The sequence below is a fragment of the Castor canadensis genome, chromosome 3 (assembly GCF_047511655.1).
Source record: "Castor canadensis chromosome 3, mCasCan1.hap1v2, whole genome shotgun sequence".
NCBI classification, from domain to species: Eukaryota; Metazoa; Chordata; class Mammalia; order Rodentia; family Castoridae; genus Castor; species Castor canadensis.
This window is the reverse complement of record NC_133388.1, coordinates 186,234,088-186,254,272: the sequence shown is the minus strand read 5'-3', so window position 1 is coordinate 186,254,272 and position 20,185 is coordinate 186,234,088. Positions and strand designations below refer to the sequence as shown.

The 20,185-nt window shown below is 36.7% G+C and overlaps 1 long non-coding RNA gene across 3 annotated transcripts in view; it reads right to left on the bottom strand.

Moving 5' to 3' along the window:
* Positions 1-7,634: 7,634 nt before the first annotated feature.
* Positions 7,635-20,185, bottom strand: part of LOC141421738 (uncharacterized) — an 81,722-nt gene continuing 69,171 nt past the window's right edge. Inside the window, exons 1-3 of one of the 3 annotated variants that reach the window (XR_012446438.1) lie at positions 12,068-12,303; positions 8,890-8,995; positions 7,635-8,795 (exon numbers count right to left, since the gene is read on the bottom strand). This is a non-coding gene — a long non-coding RNA (uncharacterized lncRNA). Of the gene's footprint in view, positions 8,796-8,889; positions 8,996-9,709; positions 9,779-12,067; positions 12,304-20,185 lie in introns of those variants that run through there. The other 2 variants (XR_012446440.1, XR_012446439.1) reach the window with 2 other exon arrangements.

The window sequence follows — 20,185 nt, the reverse complement described above, 5'->3', positions numbered from 1 at the left end:
ACGACTGTAGGGACCATGGGAAGGAAGAGTCTTGGTCTTTTTACTAAGAGAACAGGGCACTACAAATAGACCTGCTCAGTGATTGATTGCAGAGGGGAAAGGAAGAGGATGATTTCAGCCATGATATCAATCGTATGTCAAAAAAATCTAGGTAGAATTAATCTAGGTAGAATTAGTCATGCTGGCTTGGTTAAAACTCTATGACTTTTTAGTGTCTAGGTCAATTAACTAGGGAATCATTCTGAAGGATTTTTTTTCTTCCTTTATTGTTGTGCTGGGTGGGGGTACATTGTGGCATTTACAAAGGTTCTTACATTGTGTCAAATATATCATGCTTGAGTTCACGCCTCCACTGCTCTCCTTTATCCCCACCCCCCATTTCCTGGAATAGTTTCAACTGGCATGATTTTTGCATTTACATACATGTATACACATTTTTTGCACCCTATTCACCCTCCTAACCCCCTTTTTCCTACCTCCTCCACTCTCCCACTGGTGCCAACCCTCCTCCTTCCTTCCCCACAGGACCTGTTTTGCCCTCCTATTTAATCCCAAAATTTTCAACTAGTCAAACTAGAATGAATAATTTCCCAAGATATCAGTGATATGCACATTCTCTGGATATAGTATACAAGAATGAACATTCTTTCTTACCCAAGTGTTAACACTGGTGATCTTAGAATGATAAAGAGCAGAAAACAAATGATCCTCTTTTAACAATTTAGAAAGACACATGGTTACACATGCCTGCCATTATTTGCACTCCTTTTTGAAACAAAGCTATAAACTCCAAAGACAAAGAGTATAAAAAAAATGCAAAAAAACCTTTCCATGAATTGGGAAAACATTGAAATTGAATGGAGGAAATAGCAAAACTGAGAAATAGAATACCGAGTAGCTATATAGAGGAAGGCCACAAGTGAGAGACAGTCACATATCACAGAACCAGAATGTCTCAAAATTAACATCACAATATGCCATGGAATGTGAACATAAGTAATGAGGTCCAAAATAAGAGAATTTTTTAGGACTATTTATGGGGAAGCAATACAATCATAGCCTCACTTCCAATCCCAGACAATGTTTCTACACAACCTTAGTAGAAAGTATATCATTACAGACAAGTTGAGCCAGGGAGATCTCAGTTTCTAGGCATGTGTGAGTAAATAAGGAGGATTAAATATAATGAAGAGACTGAATGAAAAGACTTCCATTTCTCTTCCTTTGCTATGTTGAAGAACAAGGGTAGTAAACAGTCAATTCACTACCATTACCACCACCACTATCTTTCCTCCCACTCATTGTCACATAGTCTGAACCATATTCTTCAAGCAGATTCATAGAGTGTTTCTGAGAAATAGTTTTTGAAAGCACTCCTGTAACTATTCTTATTTGGATATAACTCAATGAAGTGGCCAAATCCCTACTATGTCATTTTTTTCAAAGCACAGAAAGGAATTGACATATAAAAATACAATCAACAACTTTATGAGTGATTTTGATAACTTACATTAAATGGACCAATTTTATTTATTTTTTTTTTCTTTTATTATTCATATGTGCATACAAGGCTTGGTTCATTTCTCCCCCCCTGCCCCCACCCCCTCCCTTACCACCCACTCCACCCCCTCCCGCTCCCCCCCCCCAATACCCAGCAGAAACTATTTTGCCCTTATTTCTAATTTTGTTGTAGAGAGAGTATAAGCAATAATAGGAAGGAACAAGGGGTTTTGCTGGTTGAGATAAGGATAGCTATACAGGGCATTGACTCACATTGATTTCCTGTGCATGGGTGTTACCTTCTAGGTTAATTCTTTTTGATCTAACCTTTTCTCTAGTACCTGTTCCCCTTTTCCTATTGGCCTCAGTTGCTTTTAAGGTATCTGCTTTAGTTTCTCTGCATTAAGGGCAACAAATGCTAGCTAGTTTTTTAGGTGTCTTACCTATCCTCACCCCTCCCTTGTGTGCTCTCGCTTTTATCATGTGCTCAAAGTCCAATCCCCTTGTTGTGTTTGCCCTTGATCTAATGTCCACATATGAGGGAGAACATACGATTTTTGGTCTTTTGGGCCAGGCTAACCTCACTCAGAATGATGTTCTCCAGTTCCATCCATTTACCAGCGAATGATAACATTTCGTTCTTCTTCATGGCTGCATAGAATTCCATTGTGTATAGATACCACATTTTCTTAATCCATTCGTCAGTGCTGGGGCATCTTGGCTGTTTCCATAACTTGGCTATTGTGAATAGTGCCGCAATAAACATGGGTGTGCAGGTGCCTCTGGAGTAACAGTCTTTTGGGTATATCCCCAAGAGTGGTATTGCTGGATCAAATGGTAGATCGATGTCCAGCTTTTTAAGTAGCCTCCAAATTTTTTTCCAGAGTGGTTGTACTAGTTTACATTCCCACCAACAGTGTAAGAGGGTTCTTTTTTCCCCGCATCCTCGCCAACACCTGTTGTTGGTGGTGTTGCTGATGATGGCTATTCTAGCAGGGGTGAGGTGGAATCTTAGTGTGGTTTTAATTTGCATTTCCTTTATTGCTAGAGATGGTGAGCATTTTTTCATGTGTTTTCTGGCCATTTGAATTTCTTCTTTTGAGAAAGTTCTGTTTAGTTCACATGCCCATTTCTTTATTGGTTCATTAGTTTTGGGAGAATTTAGTTTTTTAAGTTCCCTGTATATTCTGCTTATCAGTCCTTTGTCTGATGTATAATTGGCAAATATTTTCTCCCACTCTGTGGGTGTTCTCTTCAGTTTAGAGACCATTTCTTTTGATGAACAGAAGCTTTTTAGTTTTATGAGGTCCCATTTATCTATGCTATCTCTTAGTTGCTGTGCTGCTGGGGTTTCATTGAGAAAGTTCTTACCTATACCTACTAACTCCAGAGTATTTCCTATTCTTTCTTGTATCAACTTAAGAGTTTGGGGTCTGATATTAAGATCCTTGATCAAATGGACCAATTTTAAAAACTACCATAATTCAATTAAATAGGTCATTTGAATATTTCAATAAATGTGAAAGAAATAAAAATTTTAATTAAAAAAATTCCAAAGAGAAATCTCTAGATATGTGTGGTTTCACTAGAGAATTCTCCCCAAGTTTCAATAAAGAATTAATATCAATTCTATGCAATTTCTCCAAAAAACTACAAGATGAGGCAACACTTTGTAATAATCTTAGAAAGGTGTTATTACCCTAAAAGCAAAACCAGATAAAAAAATACAAAAAAAAGTCAAACATTTAATGATGGTATCAATAAAGAAAAGGCATTTGACACAATTGAATACCTATTCATGATCAGAATGCCTACAAAATGACAACTAGTGGAGAAATTTCCCAACCTGATAAAGAACACTATACACACACACAAAACCAGCGTACAAATAGCATCCTACTTTTTGATGGGAGAGTAAGTACTTTCTGTTATTGATAGCAGGGTAAAAATGTGCATCCTCATCATTTAGTCAGCATGCTGCAAGTTCTACACAGTGCAATCAAAAAAAAAAAAGAAATAAAAGGTTCATATGCCCTCCCCAAAAAGTTAAAGTATCCTTTTTAAAATAACATGATTATCAAGTATAAAATTCCAAGAAAACTACAAAACAACTCCTACATCTAATAAGTAAGGTCAGAAAAGTCATAGGATTTAAGACAAATATCCAAAATTTACTTGTATTTCTATTTGGTACTAATGAACACATGAATATCAAATTAAATATATAATACCAAATATAATTGCTCAAAATAATAAAATAATTATAAATAAAATATGTGTAGGGCTTATACTATGAAAACTACAAATTGTTGATTTAAAAATAAAAAGAAGATTAAAATAAATGGAGAAATTCACCATATTTATCAACTGGAAGACTTAAAATAGTAAATATACCAATTCATCCTAGGTTTATATACAGCAACCTCATTTCTTATCAAAATCCCATAAAATTTTATAGATATAGAACAGATTATTCTAAACTAAATTTGAAAAACAAAAGAATCAGAATTACTAACGTAATTTTGGGGAAAAATAAGATGGGATGAATCAGTCTGCCCAATTAAAAGAATTTTTATTTAGCTACTATAATCAAGAATGCATGCCATTGACAGATGGGAATAAACAATTAAACAATTACAGAACTTATAAATAGATCCACATGTATATGTGCAACTGATTTTTCACAAAGAATAAGCAATTCAATGGGGAAGAGATTACCTTCTGAATAAATTAGTGCTGGACAGTCATAAGCAAAAACAAAGAAAGAAAAAAAAATACTTCAAGACTTGTACTTTATAGCATAACATTCTACTCAAATAGAGGATATATAAAACTTTTTTTCCTACAAAATCAGAGAACAGGAGGGCAGAACAGGTCCTGTCTGGAGAATTGGCACTACTGTGTGTGTGTGTGTGTGTGTGTGTGTGTGTGTGTGTGTGTGTGTGTGTGAAGGATATAAAGAAAGGGTATAGGAGGACAAATGTGGTACACATGTATGAAAATGGAAAAATGAGACCTGCTGAAATGGTTCCATGAATGGGAGTCTGGGGGATAAGGAGAAAGATGGAGGGTGTGAATTCAACTATGGTATATTGTAAGAACTTTTGTAAATACCACAATGTACCTAAATAATAATAATAAAAAAGAAAAATAATAAAAAATAATAAAAAAAAAAGAAAACCCACAAAAGTAGAAAACTTTTACCAAACATAGAAGAAAATCTTAAAGATACTTAGGCAACTATCACTAAGACTTGACACCGACAGTGTGATATATAAAAGGTCAAACTCACAAATTAAAAATTTTTGGATTGATGAAGGAAACTTGTTAAATGCACAATAGAGAGTGGCTAAATATACTTGCCAATCACATATGTAACAAAGAGCTTGCATCCAAAATATATAAAGAATTTTCAAAAATCAATAAACAATAAAAAGAATTCAATTAAGAAATAAGAAAAGACATGACTAGACATTTCACTGAAGAAGAGATACAGATGGCAAGGAAACACATGAAAAGGTATTCATTAGCTATTAGGAAGGTAGAAAATAGAACTACAATGAAGTAACACCAAATACCTATCAGAATGGCTAAAATTTAAAAAATAAAATACTAACAAGAATGGAAAGAAACTGGATCACTTAAACATGTTTGGTGATAATGTGAATTGGAAAACAGTTTGCTAGTTTGGGACAAATCAAATAAAAAACAAAACAATAAAGCACATATGCCATATATCATATGATTTAGCAATTGGACTCCTGAACATTTATGTCAGAGATAGATTCATAAAAGAGACTCACATAAAAATATGCACAAAAGTATGCATAATAGTTTTGTTTGTAACAGCCCAAAATTGGGGAAAATAAGCAGATAATCTTCAACAAGGATGTGCTTAAATGGCAGCAATGCACACCATGACATGCTACTCAGCAATAAGAATGTAAGAATCATTAATAATAGTCAAGATGAATTGTCAGATGATTATTTTAAGAAAAAGTCTGATCCCAACAAAATTACACATTACCTTTATGTCACACTTTTGAAAATAAAAAAAAATAGACATGAAAACTGATTGGTTGTTACTGTAGGATTGAGGGGGTAAAGGTTGAGGGGAGTGGGTGTGGCTAGAAAAGCATAACAAGAATCCTGGAAGTGACAGAAATGGTTTATGTCTTGACTGAATTGATGTCAACATTCTTATTTTGATGCTATACTATAGTTTTGCAAGCAATTACTATTGAGTTACATGACATCTCCCTGATTTGTTTCTTACAGTTGATTATAAATTTGCAATTATCTCTAAATATGAGTTTAATTTTAAAGAGTAAATAGTGTGACCATAAAATGAGCATCCTACAAGGAAAACAGTATTTACTTGCTATTTTCTTTGTGAAATCTAGTGGTTCTCAATTATTCTGTATGATAAGAGTATTTCCAAATACTACATGTTTTAAGTCTATTCTTGATGATATTATAAATTTAACATGTATTTTAAATGAACAAGTTTCAGAAAATTTGAAATGTTTCCACCGAACTCACAATATCACTGGACTAAGTCCAGCCCACCAGCCCAGCATGACCATTTGGATAGGATACTTCAAAGCCTTGGCTCTACCCCCAGTAATATATTAAACATATATTTATACACAGACATACACACACACACACACACGTGTGTGAGAGACAGGAGTTTAGTGACCCCTGTCCTCTTTTCTCATCTGATACTAGCTGATGCTAGGAGTACTGTTTCTTTTTTTTTTTTTTTAGAATTTTTTTGTTCATTCATATATTTATATATGCATACGTTGTTTGGGTCATTTCTCCCCACTTCCTCCTCTTACTCCCGTTTCTCACCTAGTTTCTTGCCAAGAAGAATATATCTTCTATAGTCACTTACTCTTGCACCATTCTTCTACCCTATTTCTCTGATACTATTGTCACTTAGCTAGTTTCTTTTAATCTAACAGAAAAACATTTTTTATTTATTTTCCCCCTATATGCACTTTATTTTTTTTCTTTCTTCTTTTATTATTTTATCGTTTTTACCTTTGCTTACATGTGTATACATTGTGCCACCTCCACCCTTACTGTTCTTCCCTACCCCCCAAACTCCCCAATCCCCGGTTCAGGGCTGAACCCGTTCCATCCTCTTGTTCTCTAGTTTTGTTTAAAGGAAAACATAGGAGATCATTAAAAAGGCAGCATTTTTGCTAGTTTGAGATAAAGACAGCTATGCAGAGAGATTCCTAGCATTGCTTCCATGTACATGTGTATTACAACTCAAATTGGTTCATCTCTACTAGACCTCTTCACTACTTCCCAGTCCTCTTCCCATAGTGGCCTCTGCCAGTTTAAGATTACTTTATTCACTCCTCTACAGTGAGCACATCAATCACATTCACATTTTAGGTTTCCTTTCCTTTCCCTATTCCTCCCCTGCATATTCTCCCCTTAGTGTGTAACCCATGTCCAATAATATTACTACATTTGGTTTTAGTCTACATTCCGTGTATGAAGGAGAACATGTGATTTTTTGGCCTTCTGAGCCTGGCTACTTTGCTTAAGATGATGTTCTCCAGTTCCATCCATTCACTTGTGAATGACACAATTTCATTCTTCTTTGTGGCTGAGTAAAATTCCACTGTGTATAAAAACTACATTTTCTTAATCTGTTTGTTGGTGGTGGGGCTATTGTGAAAAACGCTGCAATAAACATGGGTGTGCAGGTGCCTCTGGAGTAACCTGAGTTGCATTCCTTTGGGTATATCACTAGGAGTGGGATTGCTGGATCGATGTTTGTTTTTTTAAGATGCCTATATATTGTTTTCCAAAGTGCTTGTACTAGCTCACATTCCCACCAGCAGTGTATGAGGGTTCCTTTTCCCCTGCATCTTTGCCAACATTTGTTGCTGGTGGTGTTTTTTTTTTTTTTTAATTTTTATTTTATTCATATGTGCATACAATGTTTGGGTCATTTCTCCCCCCTTCCCCCACCTCCTCCTTTACCCCTCTCCGCCTCTCCCTCTCCCCCCCATCCCCTTGCTTATGCTAGCTACTCTAACAGGAGTGAGGTGGAATCTTAGTGTGATTTTGATTTGCATTTTCTTTATGGCCAGGGATGGTTAGCTGTTTGGAAAAACTAATCTCTTACTCCCAATTTAGTTGCTGGAAATTTTTTTCAAGTGACCAACAAAGCACAGAAAATTGGATACATTCAACCCTAGTTATTTCTACCTCTACAAAATTTATAAACTTGAGGGTTTTTTTTAATTTTGAAAGATCTTTCAATTTTATGACCCTTTTGCAGGTAAAATACATTCACCCCATCCCAACCATCTTAAATTCTTTTTTTTTTGGCAGTAGTGGGATTTGAACTCATGGTCTCACAATTGCTTGCTGAACAGGAGGACTAACAGTTGAGCCATGCCCTCAGTCCCCCCTTTTTTTACTTTAGTAATTTTTCAGGTAGGGTCTTGTGTCTTACTCTGGGGTTTGCCTCAGACCACAGTTCTCCTATATATACCTCCCAATAGATGGGATGACAGGCAAACACCACCACACCTGGCTTGTTTTGTTGAGATGGGGTTTTGTGAACTTTTTGCTTGAGCTGGCCTTAAACTGTAACTCTCCCAAAGTCCACCCCTGGAGTAACTGGGATGATAGCCATGTATCACCATGCCCAACCCCCACACTTAACCTATTCCAGCATCAACTCTAAGTCCACATCTTGTAAATCAATAGTGTCAACTCAAGGTACGACTCAGCCTGAGGCAAAATGCCTCTTTAGCTGTGAACCCACCCAATCAGAAAAATTATCTGCTTCCAAAACACAATGGCAAGACAGGCATTGGAGAGATCAGTCTGAATCCTAGCAGGGAAAGTTCTTTTACATTTTATGGTTAATATTAATCTTCATTGATTTGACGCTCAGCCCTTTAGGAGCTCTGGGGACTCACCTAGTTCTCATAGCCATAAATAATAATGGTCTGGCACACTGACACAAAAAGAGGCTTTGCCATCTGAAACCATGGAGGAGAGTCATGTCCTGCCCCTTTCCAGATTTATGCCTCCTAGCACCTGGTGCCAGGGGCAGTCCTGCTGACCTCTGAGTTACCTTTTGGTCCATTCTTCCTCATTCTAGAAGGATAATGCATGTTACAGATGAAGTGCTCTATTGTACCATCCTGCAGAATCTCAGAAGTTGACAGCTTTCTTCATTTTGTCTGTTCTCTGTACCTGTTAGTCCAAAATGGAGGTTTCTGTTGTCACAGTCCCATCTCTTTTCCTGGCTTCTGTTGAAACAGATGATTGCATTCATGAGTTATACACACATTCTACCAGATTATTGTCTAGTACACCCTTGATACTCATTCCATCTTTTCTTACCTTTTCTTCTAATATATGGATAAGCTGAGAATATTCCAAATCTCCAAGTTCTGGTTCCTTTTTGGTGAGTGGTTCCTGCATTGATATGTTTTCCTCTTGCATTGTACTATATGCAACAAGGAGAAATCAGGCCATACTTTTAGCACTTTGCTTAGAAATCCTTTCTGTTAAATACCTAACTTCATCCTTGACCATTTCTATCTTCTACAAAATACTACAGAACACAGAAGAAAATTTAATCAGTACTTTACCATTTTATCACAAGGATTGCCTTTCTTCCTTATTCAGTAATGTATTCATTATTTCTATTTAGTTTCACTAGAAGCACCTTTCTTGTCCTTATATCTATCACTAGTCTCTTCAAGGCAATCTAGGCTATTCTAACATGCACCCGAAAAATCTTCTGTCCTCTGCCAGGCACCAGTGGCTGGCACCTATAATATTAGTTACTTGGGAGGATCACAGTTTGAGGCCAGACTGGGCAAAATAGTTCAAAAGACACCCCCCACCATTTCCAAAAATAACCAACAAAATGGCTTGGAGGTATAGCTGAAGAGATAGACTGCCTGCTTTGCAAGCAAGAAGCTTTATATTCTATCCCCAATCCAATTAAAAAAATCTAGCCTCTACCATTAACCAGTTCCAAAGCCACTTTCATCTTTTTGGCTATTTTTTATAGCAGCACCCCCCTCCCCAATACCAAAATTTGTATTAGTTTGCTAAAGGTGCCACAATAGTATACTACAGAGTGGAGGACTTAAACATAAATTTTTTCTCTCCAGTTCTAGAAGCTAGAAGTTAGAGATCAAGGTGTGAATACCTTGTTTTCTTGGAAGGCCTTTCTTTTTGGCTTGCCTGGGTCCTCTCCTTGCTCAGGTCTCATTTGTCCTTCCTTCTATGCATATATGTTGTCAGTGTCTCTCTGTGTAACTACATTTCTTTTTTTTAGAGTAGCACCAGTCAGTCTGGATTAAGCCCCACTCCAATGATGTCATTTTAAGTTAATCACCTCTTTAAAGATTCTATCACCAAGTACAGTCACCTTCTGAGACACTGGGCATTACAATTTCAACATGAGCTTCGCAAGGACACAACTCAACCCATAACAAAATGATTACACTCATTAGCAAATGTTCTATGACACTAAGGTTGAGGCTGTTGACTATGCATGCATTTACTCATAAGCATACTTTGTTTTTTTAAATAGGGCTGGTAGAGTGGCTCAAGTAGTAGAGTACCTGCCTAGCAAGTGCAAAGCATGAGTTGAACACCCAGTACTGCCAAAATAAAGATTAAAAAATATTACAACTGAATTAAATACACAGAAGCAGAAATAGGTTAAAAGCTAAAAAATAAAGCCTTAAGATCATAATACCACTTATGAGTTTATGAAGAGGACTAAGTTTTCTTCTAGGCAAAGCAAAGGATGGGAAACACAAGATCAATTACATTTATTCCATCCATATAATCATGAATGGTAGGCATCTCTCTACCAATAATATTGTTTATATTCAATGCTACTTATGCTGCAGTTCAAGATGATAGCTATCATTTACCTCTTCACCATTTATTCAAGCTAAGATTTAAAATATACCTACAGCATTACAGATATAAAATATGTGGAAAGACATTTGTCATTAATCAGGCTTTTCTAGTTAATCCACAGTTCTGACATTAATTTTTACATTTCACTTGGTGTAGTACTGTACTGATTACACCTGATTTTGCATATCATGAAATGAGTCAGTTTATATGAATGCTTTTGTAAAGTATCAAGTGCCACACAAATGCAAAATATTTCATGGGATATATTAAACCACTAGCAGCTATTGAGCATCAGCTTTCTGACATGTATTCCGCATGGCATATGCAGAGAAAGAGCAGTCACTGCCTTGTAGGCCCTCAGCATTTGAACAGCACAGTAGGCCTTACAGACAGGGAATCCCAAAGGCTACAAACTCACAGACAGCAACCACCTATCCTAGATTTGGGGAGAATATATTAGGCTTCCTATCATTGGTAACTCCAAATTAAGAGAGTTTAAGCAAAACACAACAGCAACATCATCATCAACCACAAATCAGGACTAAAATAGCATTCTAGACACACTGAACTACAAGGACAAAAGAAGCAGGTGCATGAGGTGGCATTGAAGATAATAAGTGAAAATACTTGGAAATCCACAACCCTAGGATCTAAACTAGCTCTGTTATACACAGTGCTCAAGTTTGGAAAAGTTAATTAACCCCTCTGAGCCTCAGTTCCCCTGTCTCTGAAACAGGAGTTATCATATCTTCCTTAAGAGGTTGTTGATGTCAAAAAAGATGAAAATAAACAGACCAAATTACATGAAATCTTTAGAACAGCATATAAACAAAGGTGTGGTACATAGAAGTCTCACCACCACAGTACATTTTTGGACATCAATACTGGAAGAACTTTTTTTTTTTCCCATGATACTGGGGATTGTACTCAGGGTGTTGGTGCTTATTAGGCAGGCCCTCTACCACTTGAGCCATGCATTCATACACTCAATCGTTTTGCTTTTAGTTTGTGTTTCAGATAGAATCTTCTACTTCTGCCTGGCTCAACCTGAGACTGAGATTCTTCTGCCTCTGCCTCCTGATTAGGCAGGATTACATGTATGCAACACCATGACAGGCTCTGGAAATACTCTTACTAACAATGTTCATTACAGCAACAATCTTCAGATTGCATAAGGTACAACATAACCCCAAAGAATTTGTCAGTATGGTCAATCATTCCACATGAGGAATATTTATAGAACACTTCCAAAATGACCCACATGATGAATGTTATTTAAAGTCCTTCTGGTTCTCAGGAAGAGCAATATTGTTGCTTCTTATCATGTGTATGAGTGTGAAAACCCCTTGAAGCTCTTCCTGGTGGAAATGGGAACCAATAAATAAGAAGGATACTGTTAAGGAATTCACAAAGGGGACTGGGAGAGCATCTTCAAAGGCTTTTGGTCCTCAGAGCTGGCATTCTGCAGCACAGTCTAGTTTTCTATTGTAAATATTTCCTCAAAAGGACCAGGAGGTTAAACACAGAAGGTGGATTGTTAACGACTTTCAGAGGAATTGCCACCCCTATGTGGGGCATTCAGTGAATGACCCCTACACAAGCAGAATGTTTTTATTAAGATGAAACACTCAACCTGAACGCTGGTCAGGACGTTTTGGTTTCAGTGCATTGCTGCTTCACTCTTTCATCAATGGCTGCTTCCTTTTTGGCTCAGTTCCAGTGGCAGAAGAACCATTGATCACCAGTGAGAGGAGGCCTTTGATAGGTGGCCAAGGCCAGGCTGACGTTTGTCACGGATGATTTGGTTTTGAAGTACAATTTATGAATGAAGAGAAAAAGAGCACTTTTACCTGATCTGCTTTTTGGTCTGTGGGTAGGAAATCAAGCAAGAAGAAAATGAGTAGTTAAAAAAACAAATGAAAAATACATGTTTAGAAAGAATGTGATGTTTCTAACAGAGTTGCTTATTGTACGAGTTGGCTCTTCCTTCAACTGACTAGCCTGTTCATTTCCTTGCTCAATCTGGAAACTTCGTATCTAACAGTACAAACTTGTTTTCAGTTTCCTGGAGACCCTGAACTATTTAATACCTTCATGACTTTCCACAAACTCTTTCCTCTGAATGAATTATCTTTCCTACCCTCCACTAACAGCTTATTTCAGCTAGGAAGATTTTCCTTATTTCTCTTCAAAAAACAAGACCAATAAAGTCTTCCCTATCCACTCTATAATGCTTCTCTGTTGTTCTCTACCTTGCTTGGGCTGGCTTTGTATGTCCCTGTAACCATGCATGGTTCCAGAAATCCATAGGAATTCTGCCATGCTTTCTTGTTTACCAATTATACTGGAAGATTTCGAGATTAAAAAATCCTATATATTAGGCAAATAGACATTATTATATAGTGTTTTAATTTTTTTCTTAAAATATTAAATAATACTTCTTAAAAACATTGTTGCTGCCTGTGGTGGATTCTGGCTTCAGATTCTTTGATGTAAGCAACCTCTCTCTTCAACTTTGGTGGGAAAGTCTGAGAAGCAGTGGTGGAAACTTCTGTGAAAGACATACCTTGTTATTCTTAGCATTTTGCATGTAGAATGGAACCTAATAAGTAACTTTCAAATTAAATCAAAGTGAAGTATGTAAGAATTCACCATGCATTGTAAAAATGGATGGTATCAGATAACTTAGGGCTGGGGTGGAGCTCAAGCCTTAGCAAGGCTGAGGTTTCAAAACTCAGTACTGCCAAAAAAAAAAAAATAGGTAACTTAGTTAATAAACCTGTTCTGTAAAGTACAGGATATAGATACAGCATAAGAATAAGAACAGACAAAGATGGTTTATATAATAGTCTATCACATAGAAATCTCCATTAATCAATATTTCTTAGACATTGTTCTTCATAATGTAGACCTCAGAATAAATTGTGGAGCATTTAAGAGAGGTCAGATTTGATTAAATCTTATTTATAAACTCTCAGCACTAGACATGTACTTAGAGATTATCTGGTTGGGGGATGGTGAATGTGCATATATTTGTGGACAGTTTTACTTTCTAAGACCCTGGCAGACATTGTTAATCAATCATGAGTCTCCTGTCACCAGGCCTTACTACAATACAAAAAATTTCTCTGGTCAGGAACAACCAGTCAAAATGATCTTGCAGAGACAATTCCATCTATCTTTGATTGAGTTCAACTCTAAATCCAAAGAATTAATGTCCTCTGTAATATTCTGGACAAGAGGACATCAGGTTTCTGATTGAGCATCTCTGAAATGAAGTATTCCTTAAGTAGCTCATTTATCATATTCTCATTATCTAATCTCTGAGGAATATGCACCTCATTGATAAAGTTATATGCATCAAGCAAATCATAGATTGCGATCTTTACAAGACTGCCAAATAGGAATGATTTATCCCATTTCATAAATAAGAAAACTCAGAATATAAGACAGAAGCACACAGCCAACAGCAGGTAGTTTGGCGTGGTAAGTGTTTTAAAAAGAAAATCGAGCCAACATTTAAAAATCAGTAGAATTTTCATTAAAAATGTAGTTTCACCACTTTTTATTTAAAAAGTAATAATAAACCTGTTTTTCTGTGTGGCAATGTTTGGCCCAGGCTGCATATAGTTGTACCCCTTACGTGGTTGTGTCTTTGGGAGTTTTCCACAATCCTCACTACCTTGGGAATTGTACATTTTCACTTCTATCTGCTTTACTCATGTTAGCTGAGGAGCCCTTGTGAGCCCTGAGTTGACATTAACTTCTCTTATGGCTTTTATTGGGTTTTTTGTCATTTCATTTTTTCTGGCCTTTAACTTGAATGTCTTTCCATTCTATTTGCATATTATTAAACCAGTAAAAAAACTGATGGGGGTAGAGGTAAATTAAGACTCTGGAGATAGGAGAACTTTGAAGAGATTATCTTATGTCCTTAGCCACCAGAACTCAAGGGGCATTTACAGATTATTTTTGGGGGCGGGAGTCTGAGAATCTAGGTTTGTACCTGCGTAGGTCTGCTGGAAAGCACCAGAAAGAGAAGAAAATGTTTTTATAGAAATTGGGGTGACCCTGTTAAGTAGGCGTTTTCCATTTTGGTCTAGTTTTCTGCTCCATAGGCTTACATGTAGATTACCATATGGAGACGATCTTCCACATACGTAAGTCATACTAGATCTCAGTGAAATTTAGTTGCCTTCATCATAATATTTTAATAAGTTGACTTACTTTGTTGTAATTTCTTTGTGTTTTTCTCTAGTGCCTATTCCATTACCTGACTTACTGAGCTTAGTAGATGCTTGGCAAGTTATTCAACTACATTATTGTCTGTTATAGTTTGGATCATCAATGTCCCCCAAGGCCCATTGGTTTGGTCACCTGCCCGTGGCGTGATTGAGAGGTGGTGGAAATCCTTCCAAGGTGTGGCTTATAGAAGAAAGTTATGTCATTAGGGGCATGCCCTTGAGGGGGATATTAGGACTCCAACCTCTTCCTCTCTCCCATTTCACTTCTTGGCCACCCTTTGGTGAATAAATTTGCTCTACCACATTCTCCCTACCACTCTCACCATAGGCCTCAAAAACAACAGAATCAACTGACCATGGATTGAACTCTGTGGAACTCTGAGCCTAAACAATCGTTTTCTGTTTATTGATTATCTCAATGTATTTTGTCACAAACATGGAAAGCTGACTAACACTTTATTCTACACTTTTATATCTTTCTCTTCATGGTCTCCTTAAATATAATGTCATAATCTACTGCATAGCCAGCCACCAAGAGGTAGGTTATCCCCACTTCACTGATGGTAAATATGAGGTTTGGCATAAACCAAGCGACTCATCTGATATCTTACATAATGTCAAGGGTGAAGAAAAGATGGAAAACCATTTACAAACCAGTATTTGTTAAGTAACATGTCTCCTAGAGGCAATGACATGGAACAGAATGGTTGTAGAGTTTAAAAGAAACTCTAGACCCTGTATTTACTAGTTGCTGTCCCCTGCAGCAGGCATTGCTCTTGGTTTGTTGCACAGCATGTTTCAGTGTCTTTCATGTGCATTGAGGTTTTGATTAATAAAAATAATTATGTATAATTTCATTATATCCAAATAATTCTGTGGATGCTAAAAATTTTTTTTTCACTTTTGTGCCCACCTACCTTTCCCTCTCTAACAAAGGGATATGGAACAGAGATACAGGACAAAGGTATTGTAAAATCTAGTGGTAGACCCCATACTGTTTTCCTTATTTCCAATGGTCACATAAGATTCTTTCCCTGGTTTCTTTACCAGAATAAGTGATTTCCTTCAACCCTTCTTATAAAGTATTTCGGGACAGTGATGCTTCATTAACAAGCCAAACATGATTATATGTGAAACACCAAGGATAGGTAGAGAATACATTGAAGTTAGAACCCTTGACTACTCATATACACACACACAGGTTATTATTGAAACAAAGAGATAAAGGAGGGAAGCAATCAATTCCATTTAAGGAGGGGGACTAGAAAAGGGGTATAAGAAAGATAGTAATGTAGAAGTGATACTTCTGTTGTATCTTTTAGGATGAGTAAAATGTCGGTAAGACAACATGTAATGGAAACCATTTCAGTCAGAGGAAGCCAAAGAGGCACAAAAGTGAAAACCACCATTATTTTAGGGAAAATTGGTATTATCAAGGAAGATCATACCAGGGAAATAAGTGGCTGGAGATGTGGCAGGAAGGGGACTTTTAATACTGACGAATTCAAGATGGAAGGAGGAAGAGGGCAGTGAGAGACAGAGACCAAAAGAAAACTTGTGAGAAGCATTGCCATGAAGTACACCTGTAAGTCTGACATTATATCTTCCTCTACACACATTTTTTTGTGAGAAATATGCTTGCCAAAATTGACCAGTGGAAAGTGGTGAGACTGAAGCTCCACAAGGGTGCTTTGATGTCAAAACCCAAGCTTGTACTCTGATGCCACCAGCAACTCTGGAATAAGTGAGCATTTCCCAAGAGAACTTCTTTGATGAGGTCTTGACTGTCACTGATTAGCAAGTTCTGTTATGTTTGTTTTCAAATTAGCCTTGTTCCTTTGTATTTACAGTTGAACAGTTTGAATGACATAGTCACCACCTTACTTTGAATCACTTTCTCCTTATTCCAGGGCACTTGAAAGGGTCTACATAAGAACAGACAAAGCAGATAGTTACTAAAGCCCAATTCTGCTTAATTAAACCTATAATTTTAGCAAGACACAAAAATCTGTGTTCTAAAATTTTCATTTATTAAAACATTTAATGATAATCAGTGTTGAATATTTAAGTAATAGAATATTAGGAAGATGGGGGTTCTATCACTTTATATCTGCAAAATTAATACTGCTATCAAGCTTCTCTGATAGCCAAGTTTCTTATTTATAAAAGAAAGGTAATCATGCATTCACAAAACTTTGTTATAAAGATTAAGTTTGATTTCATGCATAATGTTCCTACCACAAAATCAACTACAAGATCTCTGTAAGTAGAAATGTATATCTACTTTTTGCTTATACCGAACTTCATGTGAAGGAAAAATAGTCCCCACATTCACTGAGCCCAGGCATGGAGTAGATAAAAAGCCACTGGAGGCTTTGGAGAATTTCCCAGGATGGCTGCGGCAGAAGTGGGAAAACCCCCTACTACATATCAGAGAACAACACCTCAGTTCAGAGAAGTTCGACAAAGCTTTTAATTAATACATTATTTCCATTATCTCCCCTGCACTCATCTTAAATTTCTCCCTCCACCTATCCTACCAATTATGTCAGAACCCTCTACCAGTCCACACTTGTGTCTTTGGAGGGAAAGAAAGTAGAATTATTTTATTTACTGAGAACAAATTTTTGCTTCGACTTCATAGCCAGGCTGAGCTAGGCTAATTCACAAAAACTGTTCTCAGGTTGAAGGCTGGCCGGGATCAGTGGGGAAAGTTTGGCATGGTACTGACTAATCAGCCTGGTGCTGGTTGAAAATGACCAATATGGCCATGCCAATTTGAAGACACATAGCTACAACAGAGATGTAGATTTGGGAAATTTACCTTTGCTTTGGTTTAATAGTGAATCCACAAACAGGCAGTGAATGCATTTAAAGGAAACTGAAGATCCCAGTGAATGGACACAGCTATCAAAGCTAGGCTGCTTCCTCAGAGACATGCTCTAGCTTCATAATTGAGCAGTTCGTCTGTTCATCTCAGTCTTCTACTTTCTACCTTTTGGTGCAAGCAGCTTCAGCTCTCAAGGATTCATATCTTTGGAAATGTGACCAGCATAACAGTTACGTATTTATGAGCACATTTCTTGCATTCCTGGGAGTATTCAGTTCCAGGTGAGATAGGTCTGGCCTTCCGTAAGTGCTGGCTTAGCTTAATTGGTTTATCCAAGATAAGCTTTGTACAATACTGTCCAGTGACCTTCAAACCCAGGCAAGTGGAGCTCCAGATCCTAACAGAATTTTCTAAACTGAATGTAGACAACAAATTTAAATTTAAGAAATAGACCACAGAAAAGAAAATGTTTCCCAAATTAATCTTGCCTCTCTGTCTTAAAAATCTTCTATAGTTCCGCAGAGTTTGGGAAGAAAATGAAAAATTCTTAACTTGGTTTATCCAGTTGACACAATATGGGCCTCCCTTGGCTCTCTGTCGGAGTTTCTCTGTTTACTCCTTATACACCTGGACAAGCCTTTCTTAGGACCTCAATTACTCCTTTGTTCTCATGCCTTCTGTTCAGCATGTTCTTTTCTTCTTCTTTATTAACTCCCATCCATTTTCAGATAGCAGGTTAGAGTTTTCCAAGCTATCTGAGCCCTTCAGTTTAGGTGATATTTTGTTTGTTTTGCTTTGTTTTTACTTGCAATGCCTCTTTTATTGTTAAGAAAAATATCATAGATTAATTGGATAGATAAGAATAACATTGTACTATGCCAGGGTTCATTTCTGCAGCTGTAAAAGTCATCAAGGAAAAATGTGATTTCTATTCTATCATCATTAACATAATTCACCTACATCAAGGACAAGATTCAAAAATAAAGAGTTAACGGGTAGGCATGGATTTTCTTTTCAAATAGTACGTGTTTTTTTTCCACTTTCCTTGACTTATTAAAAAACAAAGCTCTGAAAACCTGATAGAAAAGCCTAGCAATTTTTCATTCTTCTGATTTTCTACAGAACTTATAGTCTGTATGACTCATTGACATGGGGTGAACTTTATTATACTCTTTTCCTGATGCATTCCTTTTTTAACAGCTTTATTACAATATAGTTTATATGCAATAAAGTTTACCTATTTCAAATGTACAATCAATAGTATTTTAGTATGAGTACTGAGGTGTGCAACTATCACCACAATTTAACTTAAAATATTATCAATTAAAAAAGAAACTTTTAGACTATTTTCAACATATTTTAGTACATATTCATATACCTTTCCTTCTTATAGGGCACAGCTCTCACATCAAATGTATATTTGTTCAATGTTATTGTTCAGTTTCCACCTGTTTCTCTCACTAGAACAGAAGCACACATGTCTGTGTGGGGTCAGTATTGTGTCACTAATGTCAGCAGGGTACTTAGCACATGGAGAAGCATTTTGAATGTTACAGGGTTAGACCCGTGAGCCTTAGAGCTACCATCTACCAAGGAGAAGGAAAATACCTATCACACAGGATGTTTTGTTTTAAACAGCACTTTTGAAAAACTGAAATGTCTTATAAATCATAGTAAATATTTTCTATTCAGGGAAACATCTAGGTTAGAGAGACGTGAATTTGCAAGTATGCAAGCAGGTAGATGAGCCTCATTTTCTCTTCCTCTTTCCAAGAATAGAGAAAGATTAGATTTTCCAGAATCTTCTGTGACCCTACAACATGCTATGACTTCTTCTGGACAATGGGATGTGAATAGAACCAATGTGTGTCACCTCCATGCCCAGCCTTTAACATCTTCTTAAGGTCCTCAGGCACTCTACCTGTCCATGTGACAAAAAAAAAAAAAAAAGGTAGCTAGTAATCACATGATTGAAGACTCTTGGACTCATATCTTTGAGGGAAACCACCTAAGAACTTAATCCTATCTGCAACAAACTCTAGCATGAGGAAGGATTCAACTGGTTTTTTTTGTGCTAGGTCACTAAGATTTCAGAATTGTTTCCTATCTAACCTCATACAGAATTTAATGGTTCAAAATGAGATGCTTTCATAACAAAAAGCTAAATTAAAGGCATAGGTTAAACAGTAGGAAATGGGCATTAACAAAGCTGACATAGGTTAGAAGGGTGGTCATTAAATTATGCAGTTGCAAAATATTTAACTTTATTCCCATAGTAGGTAAAGATCAAATGCCTGGTCAACCAACATCTCTAACAGAAAATCTTAGAAAGAGAAACTTAGGAGAACACATTGACTGCTGATGGCTGACTTTGGCTAGGTAATGTAAGAGCTCAAGAAAGAATCAGATACTCTACATGCAGAAATTAAAGAAAATAGAAAAAGCCCAGAAATTCAAATATTTTTTAAAGGTTGGAAAAGTTAACAGGATCTAGACCCCCACAAGTAATAGGTGAGATTTTTTTAAAGACTTTGAAATACAAAGCCTAGGAGAAACTCCTTAGTTGGAAGAAGTGACTCAGAGAAATGACAAATTATGATTCAATCCATTCCATTCAATCATGGTGACATCAAGGCAGCTTGAAGTGGGGATTTGGAAGAGCAAAGAAATAAAGCGG